The sequence below is a fragment of the Columba livia genome, chromosome 1, assembly GCF_036013475.1.
Source record: "Columba livia isolate bColLiv1 breed racing homer chromosome 1, bColLiv1.pat.W.v2, whole genome shotgun sequence".
NCBI classification, from domain to species: Eukaryota; Metazoa; Chordata; class Aves; order Columbiformes; family Columbidae; genus Columba; species Columba livia.
This window is the reverse complement of record NC_088602.1, coordinates 153,916,210-153,930,165: the sequence shown is the minus strand read 5'-3', so window position 1 is coordinate 153,930,165 and position 13,956 is coordinate 153,916,210. Positions and strand designations below refer to the sequence as shown.

General features: G+C 44.8%; 1 protein-coding gene and 1 long non-coding RNA gene across 2 annotated transcripts in view; one reads left to right on the top strand and one right to left on the bottom strand.

Moving 5' to 3' along the window:
* SYN3 (synapsin III) overlaps positions 1–13,956 on the top strand; it is a 199,991-nt gene that overhangs the window by 115,063 nt on the left and 70,972 nt on the right. The gene's annotated exons all lie outside the window — the stretch shown is intronic.
* Positions 10,916–13,956, bottom strand: part of LOC135576140 (uncharacterized) — a 30,457-nt gene continuing 27,416 nt past the window's right edge. The window contains exon 3 of the long non-coding RNA XR_010467736.1: positions 10,916–11,301. This is a non-coding gene — a long non-coding RNA (uncharacterized LOC135576140). The remainder of the gene's footprint in view (positions 11,302–13,956) is intronic.

Here is a 13,956-nt window from a genome sequence, read left to right as displayed (position 1 = left end):
AAGGCAGCACTTCTGTTTCCTCACTCTTTTGGAATTTTCCTCCATAAATCTTGGCATACAGTGTAAGACAAAAGATGAGGAGATGGTAGATCTGCAGCCTACAGTGAGGACTCTCTCATTTGTTTATTGTCTTGCTCTTCCTGAGTGAAGAGCAATACATTCCTCAAAGGACCTTTTCAGGTCAGCAGTGTGAGTTCCACACCTAATGTATTCAAGTCAGGACTGAAAAGATCAGTGTTTGATTTAGCACAGATGTGTGAAAATAGTATTCATTCTCCACTGAAGGCAGAGGGAACAATCTACTGCCCCTGTTCCCCTTTCCTTTAATGGTGGTCCTGATTTCCTTTAATCTGAAAGCCTCTATCACTTACTTGTGCCTTTCCGTGTGCTTCTGAGGAGTGCTTCAGTGGGGGACACAGAAGTAGGGAAAGACATCACAGCGTCATTACAGAACATTCTGTTTATTTAGCGAAGTAGTCCTGGTTTGTGTTTCATTGCAAGTGATAACGGGTATTGTGCAGTAAGAGTTAATCTGTAACCAGATGCAATGTAGCTGGAAGTGAAGCCAAGAAAGAGGAACAGAGCAAACTTCCTCTGTTTTTTCCTTTGCACTGAATGAAAGTCCCCCTACCGGGGACTGTAGGGCCAGGATTATGATCACATGCTTTATTGGCAGAAGTTTAAAAAAACAGTGTCCTATACTGAGAGAGTTCAACTCCTTTTGATTTTAACTCAGTTTGTAGCAAGAGCAACATGGTAGCTCACAGTGTGTGTGCTTTTCTGAAGGGGAGGCACGCAGTGTGGGTAAATGTACTAGCATGCTGCTGGTACTACCCAGACAGAAGGACTCCAAATACATAGCAGAGGCAGCAATGAGAGCTACCCAGAGCCAGCAGGAGCCAGGAAGGTGTCGAATGTATGTACACAGATTACATGCCAGGAGTTGAGCTATGAAGGTACCAAAGCTTGAACATGTGCCCTGAGCAAGATAACACCTCTCTGTAGCTCTGCTCTTAGAAATGGTGCCATCAAATCTCTCCCAGAATGTTGGCCAGGGGTTCGGCACTAGCCGAAGTACTTTGCTGTGGGAGCCTGGACTGCTGCAGCGCAGTGGTTCATCACAGGTGTTAAAGAGACTGGAGAGGTTCTGAACATTTTTAGTGGTAGCAGGTGGCCAACACTAGCTTAGTACAACACATTCCTCTCTCCTCTCCTCTCCTCTCCTCTCCTCTCCTCTCCTCTCCTCTCCTCTCCTCTCCTCTCCTCTCCTCTCCTCTCCTCTCCTCTCCTCTCCTCTCCTCTCCTCTCCTCTCCTCTCCTCTCCTCTCCTCTCAGGAGACAGGCTAAGGAGGGAACATTTTACTTCATTTGAAATTGGTTTCCTCATCCAGAATAAACCTTCACCTCTAGACATCACATATAACGGCAACTTTGCCTAGAGGGACTAGTATAGCATGAGCTGTGCATGGCTGTAAGCAAATAGCACCATAGAGAGCTGGCTGAAGGAAGCAAAAGCTTATTCCCAGTGAATGCGAGAGCATTTCCTTCTCTTCCTTGCAGAGACAGAACCTAGTTCCTTAACTTAGACACCACCTCCAGCTCCACAAGGTGTTTCCACAAGTATTAATGCAATTACTTTGAACAATCTTTTTTTTTGTTTTTTTCTTTTTTTCCCCTAAAACTATAACTGAAGGCCAGGCAGACATAGTCATTCAGTTTTATTTTGAGAAAAGCCTTTTGAGAATAAGGAGGAGAAAAAAAGGAGAAGCTGGTGCTGGAAAAAAGTCCTTATCCCACTAGGCATTTCTAGGAAAGAGGAGGGAGGGTGGCTTTTGAAGCCATGCCTATGGCTGCATGTAAGGGATAGTTCTCAAAGGATTCCCTTAATCAGATTCTGCAGAAGATAGACTGTCTCTCTGTAATTCATTCCATGTCTTATTCAAAGGCCATATGCTCTGGTCACGTGAAGATTTACACTCTCAAATTTACTGCCCTCAGAGAATCTAGAATTATGCAAGAAATCATGCTCCATGATAACTGAGGCCTCATAAAGCCATGCTTTCTAAAGACTGCTTCTAACTCCAGAGATGGCCCCTCTAGGGCTTTGTAAGCCCTTCTGGGGAAGAGGGAAGGGGAGAAAAAAGGGGAGCTGTTGATCATTGCCATATGTGAGAAGCATCACTGTCTGCACATGGGTGTGACGTCTGTGTTATCATTGAGGCTGCGCTCCCCACAGCCCCCCTGTTTCCTGTTTCCAGTCAGCAACTTGCTGCTGGAGCAGGAATCCCATATCGCTCTGTACTGCAGTCACAAAAAAGGAAAATGATGGCCAGTGGAGGAGGGAAGGGGTGGGGGAAATCCTCTTAAATAGCCATGTAGAATGTCTGGGCAGGGATGTGAGCCAGGAGTCCTCAGAGGCAGTAGAATAAGTGGGAGTTTAGCAAATAACCATTTTCTTTCTTTGACTAGTGTTCCTCAGAGACCTCAGCACTCCAGTTCTCAGAGCTAATTTTAGCTATTTGTGGTTGGCCTGTTCCTGATGTCCCTTTCCAATCTCTAACACACGCTGAACCTTGGGATACTCTCTGTGGACTGACAGATGACGTGAAAACCTCTAATCTGCAGGTCAAATATCAAAAATGAAGTGGGATCAGGAAAGTGGAAGCATGATTTGCTTTTTCCCAAATAAGGGATGTATATTCATATTAGAAGTTCTTAGCATACCAAGTTTGTGGGTGTTTTTTAGACTATATGAAGGGAATGACTTACTCTTGAAAATTTTATGGTAACCACCAAAGATGTTATCATTCCATGGACACTGCCTTTCCTAAGCAGACTGTGACAGACATGTTTTCATTATTTATTGGCACTGCTCTTCTGTAGAGAAACCAAAACCACATTGTCCTAAACACTATACTGATGTATAACAGGCAGAGTGAGTCCCTGCCAGAGGGCATAGAGTACATGTGAGAGAGGGTTCAAAACGAACACAGTGGAAATAAAGCTGTGATGCCAGGAGTGAAGGAGCTTACAGTGTGTGGCATTCATACTGTAGATGCCATGTTCATGGAGGTCTGAGTCTTAGCTGCTTTACACTCCTGTGGTGGTTTGATGTCAATCCTCTTTCTTCCACAAAATTTGCTTGCTATAAAGTCTGTGATGGATCTGATGTCCAAATGTCCAGGGTACAAAAGGAAGGTAAAAGGTTTAGGATGAATCCTCCTATTTCAAACAAATTTTCCTAGAAACATGAGCAACAGGTGGCACTTTTTCTTCCCCTAAATTTCTTGTGGATTCTCTCTCCTGATCTTCCCTCCTCTCCACATAAAAATCTGCACAGGATGCTCTGCAGGATTGAAGTGTTTGCTTGAAGTGATGAATATATGGAACTATGGACAGTAGAGGGCATATGGACCCTTAAGGGATCCAGAAGAGATGCTTGTGTCACTCTGTAAGAAAACTAAGTCCAGGGCCTGGGAATAAGATCAGTAACCTTATTTTCAGTTGATAGATTTAAGAAGGCTTTGAGTCAGGTGAGGAATCCTGGGAAGCTGTTTAGGAGTAGAAAAAGGTAGTTATTATGTTCCTCAAGGGTAGGAGAGCACTATTCCTTGAGCTGACAGAGGCCAGATTTATGTTATTAATTGTGCAGACAGCCCTGGTTTTGTGTTGGACTGGAAATAAAAGACTGACTAGGATATTTTAGACAAGAGTCTCTTTAGCATGCTGGTTGGCAGGAAGCAGTGAGTCTGCATATAAAACAGAGCGAATGAGCTGCCCATCGCTCTTCTTCATGTCCTGCAGGTATTTCCCAGGTGAGGCTATGCTGCCCAAGGAGCTATCCTGTTTCCCCAAAAATAAGACCTACTCTGAAAATAAACCCTAGCATGATTTTTCAGGATTTTTGAGGATGCTTGAAATATAAGCCCTACTCCAAAACCAAGCCCTAGTTACAGTACATAAAAACATCAATGTAGATAGTATCCAGCCAGCTACACATGTTAAAAAAGTAAGCATCTTTTGGAGCAAAAATTAACACTGACCCTGTCTTATTTTTGGGGAAACAGGGTATTTTCCACTCTGCAGAGACCCAGCCAGGACACTTGTTAGCGGAGGCATAGAGGGGCTGATTGTAGCAGGGAGAAGCCCAGCAGTGAGCAGAGCACAATATGGGGACACAGAGGCCATCTCATGTTGTCTCTGGTGTCCCACAGATTCCTGGGACGTCTGCTGATTTTTGAAGATGTCCTTCATTTTTAAGAGCAGTGTTGGCAGCTTGTTTCACTTTCAGACAGACATAAGTCCTGTCCAAACTGAAGGAATGGATGAGGGGGAACCTCACCCTCCTCCCCGACTCACCATCTACAGGTTTTCCTAATAATTCCTGGGCAGAAGGACACGGTCATGTGAGTCCTTGAAACTCCATCCGCTTTGGAGGAGTAGTGGGTGTGGTGCCATGGACATGGCCAGATATATGCGTTGCCCTGCAGAGAGAAGCTCACTGTCCTCCAAAGACTGAATATCAACAAAATCCTTCCTGTGGGGACTTCCAGCTCTGCCCGAGCCAGCTGTAAATTCCTTTGAGGCTAAGAGTAAGAAAACTGGAATCCTGGGAGGACCTTAGTACAGTCTGAAAACCATTTCCAGTGAACCTTCCCAAAAATGTGGTTTCTCCGACCCAGGAATGTGAGCTCTGTAACAATGGCAAAGCTGAAGTCCTAGACCATTTGAATTAACTACTATTAGCTCATTACTTCTTTGCACTCTGTCTGCCTCGTCTAATATTAAAATAATTGTCCCTCTGGGAGACAGACTTTTTGTTCGATTTTTGTGTAGCACCTGGCACAATGGGGATGCTAGTATTTGAGTAGGGTGCTACCTCCATACAAACAAATTTTTAAAAATCATAGTGGGACTCCTAGTTTCTCTGTTTACTGCTTTCTTGTTGAGTTTATGATTATTAGGTGAATAATTATAAAATATCTGAGTTTGCACAGCAAAGATAACAGCTGCTTCAGCCAAGAAATGGGTGAGAAGTGGGAGAAACAGAGACCGACATATAAATTGCCATAGTGCAGTGGAACAAAAGCCATGAACAGGTGCAGAGTGGCTGAAGCAGGAGAGAGCAGAAAGGTAGCTATAAACACAGAGAGCTCCTCAGCTGGTCCTGTCAAAACTGGAAGAAAACTACATCTGCTCTAAGGCAGATGAAGGTACAATCCTTCAAACCCAGGAGAGCCAGCCACCCCAGCCACAGGACCTACCAGCTAATACTTGCTTGCCAGACCTCATGCTTCTGCACTCTGTCCCTCACCATCTGTTTGTCCTTTTTATGGGAATGATGCCTAACCGTTGTCACCTTCTGCATGAACCAGTTGAAAAATTTGGATCCCCTACGGTGACAAGTTTCCTGAACATTTTTTGTGCTTCCCTGCACAATGCAATTTCTTTTCTGAATATATGCAGTCTTCTCCTTTTAAATGCAGAGGTTTTGGAGGGATATAACACCTCTTGGAGCAAATGCATTCCCCAAAAGCCTTCCCCATGATGTTTTGGCCCCAATTGTCAACACCCTGCTCTCCAAGGACAGAGAATGCAATCCAGGCCTCCCTCCCCTGCCTGTGGTGTCTCAAAAGCAGTAAAGTCTCCAATGAGGAGATAGAATAGCCATCAGCATGCTGGGAAGGGCATGCCAAGGGTGTGAAGGAAGAATGGCTGTACCACACTGTGTTCCAGGCATGTTCAGTTAGAAGATGGTCTCTGAGGGACTATGAGATGCTGGTGTATGTTTAGGGCAGCTTCTGGGCTACTTGCACTCACACTGATAGACACAAGGCAAAATGATGCAGCTGCAGCCAGTTCCTAGGGGCTCTCTTCTTTCACACCTCTTGTCAGCAAAGTCTGAGCAGTGCAGAGAACCTAGCCCCACGTCACAACGACTTACACACCAACACCTCTGCCTTTTCGCACCTGCCAAAGTAAAAGGGTGGGTGTTTCAGTGAAATCTTCCCTCCAGTATAAGGAAAAAGACAGATAAAGAACAACCAAGTGGTGTGCTGTCCTCACACTCTTCCTTGCATCCTAAACCAGACCCACAGACTAACATGAATGATCTTATTCGCTTGTGCTCACATAAAATATGCTCACACACTGAAGGGAAGAAGGCTGTCAGGGATGTTCTCAGCTCTAGAGCAGCCCTTTGACAGAACTGGACTTTTTTTTTTCTTTTTTTTTTTTCTCCCAGATGAGAGGCTGGTCACCACCACCCCTAAACTCACCTCCACCCCCAAACAGCTGTTTTGCCAAAGGGTGGAGAAGCAGACCTCTTGATTGAGGGTGGAGCAGTTTGAAGGGGAGGAAAGCAGTGACTTCACTTTTTATTAAGTAATAGCAGAGCAGGGTGTGCGTCACTCTGAAAAACAAGACTTTGGGTGGGGGCAAGGGCTCTCTGCAGCATCTTACATATGGAGCCTTCCTCTTTGTGGGAAATAAGCAGAACACACTACTCTGAAGAAGGAATTCAGAAAGTCAAAGATGGAGTAGGCTAGACACCTTAAAATATCATTTAAGGGGATCTGAGGAGAGCACCAAGGTGAAAGGACATGTAATGGCAAAAGCAGTTTGGTCTAGACTTTAGGACTTTCCTCCAGCAGGGATAGAGGAGCCTGGGAACAGATCAAGTCCATGTGAATTAAACAGCATGGGAATAAAGTCCTCATGAATACAATGGGAGCGAAAGAGCGGGCTGGATGCAGTGCTGCATCCAGCCCTTGGCCAGGGCGAGGCAGGGCAACACCAGAGACAGGACTGCTGTCAGCTTGCCCTGGGACCTGCTCAGCCTTGGCTGGAGAACCAGCACCACCACAGCTCCAAATGCCCTGCAGCCTTCTCTTACTTGTGTCGTTTGCCTAGTCCCTGTAAGGAATCTGACACTCTAGGAGTGTATTTGGCTTGTCCCTTCCATGGTGCAAACACACCATTTACTATGCAAATGAGGCAGCTCTGGCAATTTTTATACCAGGAGGGATTCTTGCCCTGGCAAGGGAATTCTTTGTAGACAGAATGGAGCTCCTCAAGCAGTGCACAGGGTATCAGCTTCTATGGGAGCAGACAATACTAGGGTCCATGTAAAAAAAACATGGGGGTGATGACAGAATAGACAAAGGTGTCTTTCACAGAGAGTTAGCTGCAAGAGGACCGCAGTTCTTAGGTTGGCAACAGCCTCTTCTCAGTCTTGTGCTAGTGAATGAGTATTGTAAGATCTGGATCTCTCTCCCCAGGTAACCATTTCCCTGCAGCTGATTCCTGTTGGGCTGTATGGGCAGCCTCAGGCCAGTCTGTAGCTGCATCCCCTCGTCCCAGATCATTGGCTTTTGCTAGTCCTGACTACTGCTGAAGGAGTTTCTCAGGCTTGAGACCAGTCTGGTATGTTAGAGATCATTCCAGGCTGCTCACACCATCATAAGAGTTAAAAACAGCCTTAGACTGCAAAGAATGCAAATGTAACAAACATCTTAATACTGATTATATTGTTTTACACTGCTCTGAAAACACAGTCTCCAGAGTGGCCATCAGAACAGAAGCTGTTTCACAGATGCTGTGCGTTAGCTGTAAAAAGCCTTCCCAATGGCTTTGGGCAATGCTGATGGCATAATCAGAGTGTACCTCTGGCCCCACTTACAGTGCTTTCTTCTCCTAATCCTCCCAGGTGAAACTCAGAACACCTTGACACCATCCTTCAGAGATGTGACAGTGTGGGGACACATCTACCCAGCGTTCCTCTAGCTAGCACAGGGGATCAGTGCTGGTGTGTGCTTCACCTGTTGGATATTTACCCAGGATCTTCCATGGGCTTGTTTGACCTGTCTTCAAGTCCAGGCTGTTGCATATGGACTTGCTCTACCCCTCAAATGAGTTATTTTCTATCTAGTTCCTACACGCCTTCGCATACTGCAACCACACATGGTGAGCATGTCTCAGCTGCAGTCAAGAATTCAGGCTCTGCTTAGTAGAAGTGTAAAAAACTGCTAGGTTGTCAAGTGTTCAGGACCTTTATCTATCCTTTCGCTAAATATAAACTGAAACCAAGCTCCTAATATCTCCTCCTGCAGACTTTCCCCAGAGACTCACCAAGGTTGCAAAGAATCAAACACAAGCAATAAGCTGCTTTCTTCACTTCTGCCCCAAGTACATGAGAGAAGAGAAAGATAAAAAAATGAAGGAAGCAATAAATTCAGCCTTTCTTCCAGACTGATTGACAACTGCAAGGGCAGAGCTCCATTTCTAAGGGTCACTAATAATCACAATTTCGTGTTCTCACTCCAAACCTGAGAAAATTAAATTAACTGAGTGTTCAGAGAGCTCTACTTCCTTGCTCACAAATCATAAATGGCTGAGCAGAATGGCACTGTTTTGGAGATAATGAAGAAAAGGACAAAGGAACATAAACAAAATAACAGGCAACCACCAACTCCCCCAGCGATACTTGCCAAAGTCGTCTTCCATTGCTTGCTGACGCAACTGCTACAGCAAACCATTGCTCCCCCCTGCTCTAGAAACTCTCCACTCACAGCTGACAGTTTTGGGGTACTGCCACTAACCTGCTGCGTAGCAAAGGCTTCTTCAGAAGTTCTTCAGATTCAGGTGGGAACCTCTGACCAGTTCCTCTGGCTTGCTGCTTCTTGTAGCCTGTTAGCAGCCCCTTTTAGTGACTCCAGCTAAGCATCCCCCATCACTTGGAATTCCTGCTAGCCACTCATAATCCTTAGTGGGTCCTGGCTTTTGTTGCTCAAAGACAACTTCCTAAACAAACCTCCCTGGCCTTCTAGTTTGCTGTATTTTTACCTTCCAAGACTGCAAATCATTACATGAAGCTAAGAGTGGTCACCTACTATGGGCACAGCTAGTCCAACATTTCACACTTACTGAAACCCATGTTTTCCTCGTTGTTATGATGAGATTATTGTTTTCTTACACAAATCCTCCCACATGTCGTAGCATATAAAAATCAGAATGTATAGGTATTAGGCCTGCCTCTAAGCTTTTTCAGCCCCTTTTCTCTCCAACTGAGGCCAGCAGAGCAATCTTGCCCTTCCAGCTCCCCATGCCTCTGGGCCTCCTTGCTGGACGGCCAACAAAACATAAAGGAAGAGACAGTGTTCAATTTAGTTCTTTGTGTCTTGTGGTCAGTCTGAACATTTCATCAGGATTCATCAAAAAATTAAGTAGGTGTGCTACATAAGCCTCAAGACAATCCTCCGTTTCTAACAATTTAAGATTCTACTGTTGTATCTGTGCCACAGACAAACAAACTCAGGAAGACTTAGAGAGGCTAACGAGTTTGTGGCCAGTTCCAATGCTTTTCCACCCCTTCACTGTTTTCTTAGACTAGGCAATATACCCGTCCCAAACCAGGGAGTTAGTAACACTAATGACTAGATGTATCATCCCTGCACACTGAGTGTGACTCACAAAGTCAATATAGCCCTAGCAGCTGAGGAGGACAATGCAGTGTCTTCTCAGTTACTCTTTTTGGCTATGCCATCACCAGCGCCCAGAACAAGGGCGATGATGTCATGGCCATAGGCTTAATGTTTAAGTAACATATACAACACTACAAGCTCTCTGTAACCTATTACTATTACTTCCACGTTAATGTAACTTAGGGCATATATACACAATGAGTTGCCAGAGCCAAGAACAAGTCATTTGGAACAGATTAATTTATTTTCAGGCTTTTAGCCTTCTCAGTCCCAGCAGGCTAGTTCTGGAGAGGTAGTACCTAGCTCAACGTTGAGCTACATAATTTAGCCAAGACCTTAGCTATAAAGACGAAAGCTTGGAATGTAGAAATGGGCAGACAAGTATCCCACTAAGAAATAGCTTACATTTTTCTGACAATTAACCATTGTTGCAAGTATTTACATTAAAAAAAAAAAAAAAAAAAGGCAAGAAAAAGCTCCGAGGCAAATTATTCCCAGCCATTTTCAAGTAAATGACTCTGAAGCCTTTCATGCACTTGTATTTGAACAAGGCTTTTCTCCATTAGCCTCTGAGTGGAGAGAGGAGGGTTGTTCCTTCCTTTCAAAAATGTGTTATGTGTATTTAGTTGTCAGTCAAAGGAGCCAGCACAGGAGAGGACATAGAGGTAAAGCATTCAGCAACATCGTAATCAGGGGCCAGTCAGCAGGTCACACAGACAAGCTTGTACTAGCTCTAAACTATCTCGTGTGAGTGCTGATAACCGTGGCCATGGAGTTCATGGTGAAGCTATTAGCAAGCACAGTCCCCTGGGGAGCTGGGCAGGTTTTGCAGCCTGTCCTGAGCTCTGAGCTGGTGCAGCTACGGTGCCGTGAGCACCCAACCTAGGTAGCCCAAACTCGGCGTGGGTGAGACTACACCAGCTACTGTCCACTTTCTGCAGGGGTAGCTGTGCCAAAGGGGACCATTCCCTGCTTTTTCAAACTCTTCCTTTATGGACTGCCAGGTGGCTTGAAGGTGTCTCAGGTGACAAGGCCTGCCTGTGTCCCAAATTACAGGCCCCTTTCATAATTTGCTGGGTTAAGCCAGGATTCCTCTGCCCAGCAAAACAGGGGAAGCCCTGAGAATTCATAACACAAAATCTTATCTCAAGGGGAAAAAAAAAAAAAAGAAAAAAGCAGAGGCTTGTGTGCAGAGGCTTGTTGAACTACGCATTCCTGTAATAGTTTCCCAACGCTGAGTACCAGTGGGACAGTCACACACTTTGCTGCATGTTCCCAACAGGCTGGAACCTCTCTGCTGGGCAGGCTCGGGCTGGAGCGCTGCCAGGCTCCCTGCAGACCCGCTGTGGCCCCCCAGGCTCCTCTGCCTCTGCACTGGGCAGGAGGTTGGCGGAAGCTGGTGCAAATATGCCTGTCCGATTAAATTTGTTATTTTGTAAAAGGATTTAGCTTTGTTTTCTGGTTATTACTGAAGAAAAATCCTAAGCTGCTGCTTTAACCTGTGTTAAACCTTTCACAGGGTGAAAGAATCTGGTTCCTTTTCTTCCAAGTTGTAAACAAGGAGCAGAAACATAAGAGAAGGCAGAGAAAACAAAAAAAGTTTTAAAATATTATTTTTATTACATTATTTTTGTTTTCCAATCAAAAAATATTTTTAAATTTCCTGTGCTAAAAGTCTGCCACATCAGAAGGGTTGCTGAACTTAGCTTCTTAAAGAAATCTAACAGCAGGTCATCAGCCACCATCTCAGTCATAGTCCAGCTCCCACACATGCCTGCTGTCTCTTCAGGGATGTGCCAGTAAGCCCATCCAGAAGGGTCTATAGAATACAAAGTTGATAAGAGATGTTCACATATTTCATAATTTTTACCTGTACAAATAAATCAAAGGAAGGCAAATGAAAGAAACCACTTATTCCAAAACAAGTTTTCTATATAGAAGATTTGCTCTAGTTTAATGGAGTTTGTTGCTATTAGTTAAAACAATAAAACGTTATTTGTCAAGAAAGCCTTAGGTCAGCAGGGAGTGGTAGGCTACAAAAGAAGGTGACAGTAAATGTATAGTTCGAACTGTATTGTATATATTTATGTAGTATAGTTTGAAATACATTTGAAGTTACTTGCAAATACTACTATAGCTGCAAATCCAGGATGCCTACAGGAAGTGCCCCTACAAGCGTTGTCACTGAAGTTTTAATTTCCCTTCTCTGAGCCTTGCAATGTAGATAATTTCTTTCACAGGATTCCTGCCACAGAATTTCTGTAATTGAAAAAAATCAGTATTTCATACTTAGCTTTATCCTTCTCCTCAGTGGATGGGCCTAGATCTTCTCTAGTACACAGGATTTAAACCATCTTCTGAGAGCAGAATGACTAAAACCACTTTGGAGTTCATGGCATACAGCAAGATATCATATATAACTGCTTCAGCAAATTTGTTTTCACAGCACTACAGTGGATATTACGTATTTTGTCAATGACAGGCCACCTGCTGAAAGTGCAGAGTCAAAAGATTTTGCGTACCTGACCGAATGGCAAGGACCTGGGTTTTCACAGAATCGTAGAATCATTTCACGGTTTCCAGCATGCTGCAGCACTTTATATGCAAAGCACAAAACCCAGATGCAGTCGCCAGTGTTCAGTCCCTTTTGCAAGTCGGCTGTGGTTCAACCATTCAGGGGCTCTGACTGCAGTGCCAGCTTCAATAGCTTGCACCACTGTCACCAGGGCCCCTGCCTTCCCACCCTTGCCCCGCAGCAAATCAATCCCCCACAACACACACAGAGAAAACTGTTTGTGGGCCTGGTCTGCAAATAGGATGAGGGATTCAGTTCACATTAAAAATAACCCTTCTGGGCCTCAGAGAACACTCTGGGACTGGAGGGTATGTCAGGCATCCAGAAAGCAAGGGATGGCCATGTCATGATCACCCGTGAGAAATCTTGCCCAGCATCGCACTGGAGCTGTGTGGCAGTGTCGGAGGCACTGGCCAGCTCGGTGGGGCAGCAGAACATTGCTTCAGTCCTACCATAACTCTTAATCCTTCTGCAGTCCCCTGCCTCCTCTGGCGACCACCACCAGCTACTTTCCACAAGGTGTGAGGCAGGGGATACTGCAGAGAGCTGTTGCTGGGTGTTCACCGGCATAAGCAGTGCTCAGAGCAGTTCTCTCTTGTCCATGGAGTAAGGGATTGTCTGGAGAAACAATAGCCTGTGCACTTTGAAATGAAGACAGCAGCATAAACCATCTGCATGAATGTTTCCCAGGTAACTTTAATCCCACATTTCCTAACTTTTAAAGCACTTGACTCCATAACCATTACCAAACCTTTTATGCGGGCTTTTTGTGTATGATATGTGTCTTCATTTAAAGTAACCTGGAGTACAAGAAGAATGAGTATGGCAGGTGACAGCTATCTGGACAATGTAAAGGATTGGAACAAATGCTTTCTCTTTACTCATTATGCTAGATTATTTGGAGATAGAGGAATTTGGAATGATTGCCAGCAAAGGCTCCCCACTCTCAGAAGCTGATTGCTGTTGTAAACTGCAGAGCTGAACTAGCTGCTGGTAACTTACAGAAATGCTTCCCCATGCAAAGTGCTGTTTTCTATTGGGAGTCAGATGATTGCTGTGACAATCAGCACAGGCTCCTTCCTAACCCATTACCACTGAAAATACAGGAACCAGCGACTCTGTTGGACACACAGAGCATGCATGACAGGCTTTACTCCATATCACTTCCTAGCAGAATCCTTTCTTTTCTCTCTGGTAAGCACAAATACATAAAAGAGGTGACAGTTACTCTTCCAGTGTTGCCATCACCAGGATGGTCTGGGAGATGCCATTACGGACAGCTACACAGGTCTGTCAAGCTCCCTCCAGTAGGACTGAGGCCCAGACATAAGACAGAGATGTCTCAAGGCCATTCTGACAGCTGTGTGATACACAGGAGATCCTTGTGTCTTCTGTTACCTCACCCAAGACCATTTCAGCAGAGGATGGGACAGCAGTGTCATCCACTTTACTTATATTGAAGTGCACTGAGATAACTTGGCACCAGCTTATTATAGCAGTTTTACTGAAGATTTGTGTAACTAGAGTGGCACAGAGCCAACTATTGGAAGGGCTAAAACCTGGCACAGAAAGAGTAGCTGTTGTGAAATGCACTAAGATATTAGACTCAAACTCCAGCGGGGTCATCCTTAAAATCATCTTTCTGGCTTCTTTCTTTCATTGCATCAGATCCAAGCTCCTCATTCTCATTTTTTAGGCTCAGAATATCTGTGCCTTCCTGCTCCCAGTACTACCCCAGTATATCTTTGTTTTCTTAGAAATACCTTCTGACGCCTACACTTTTTGTGCTGTACTGCTTCCTCCCCTCCCACTGCAGAATCCATGGGACAGACCCATCCACAGCCAATTAGCTATCCTAAGGGACAGAAGAAAGTCATTGTGGGGCACATTGTATTGAGG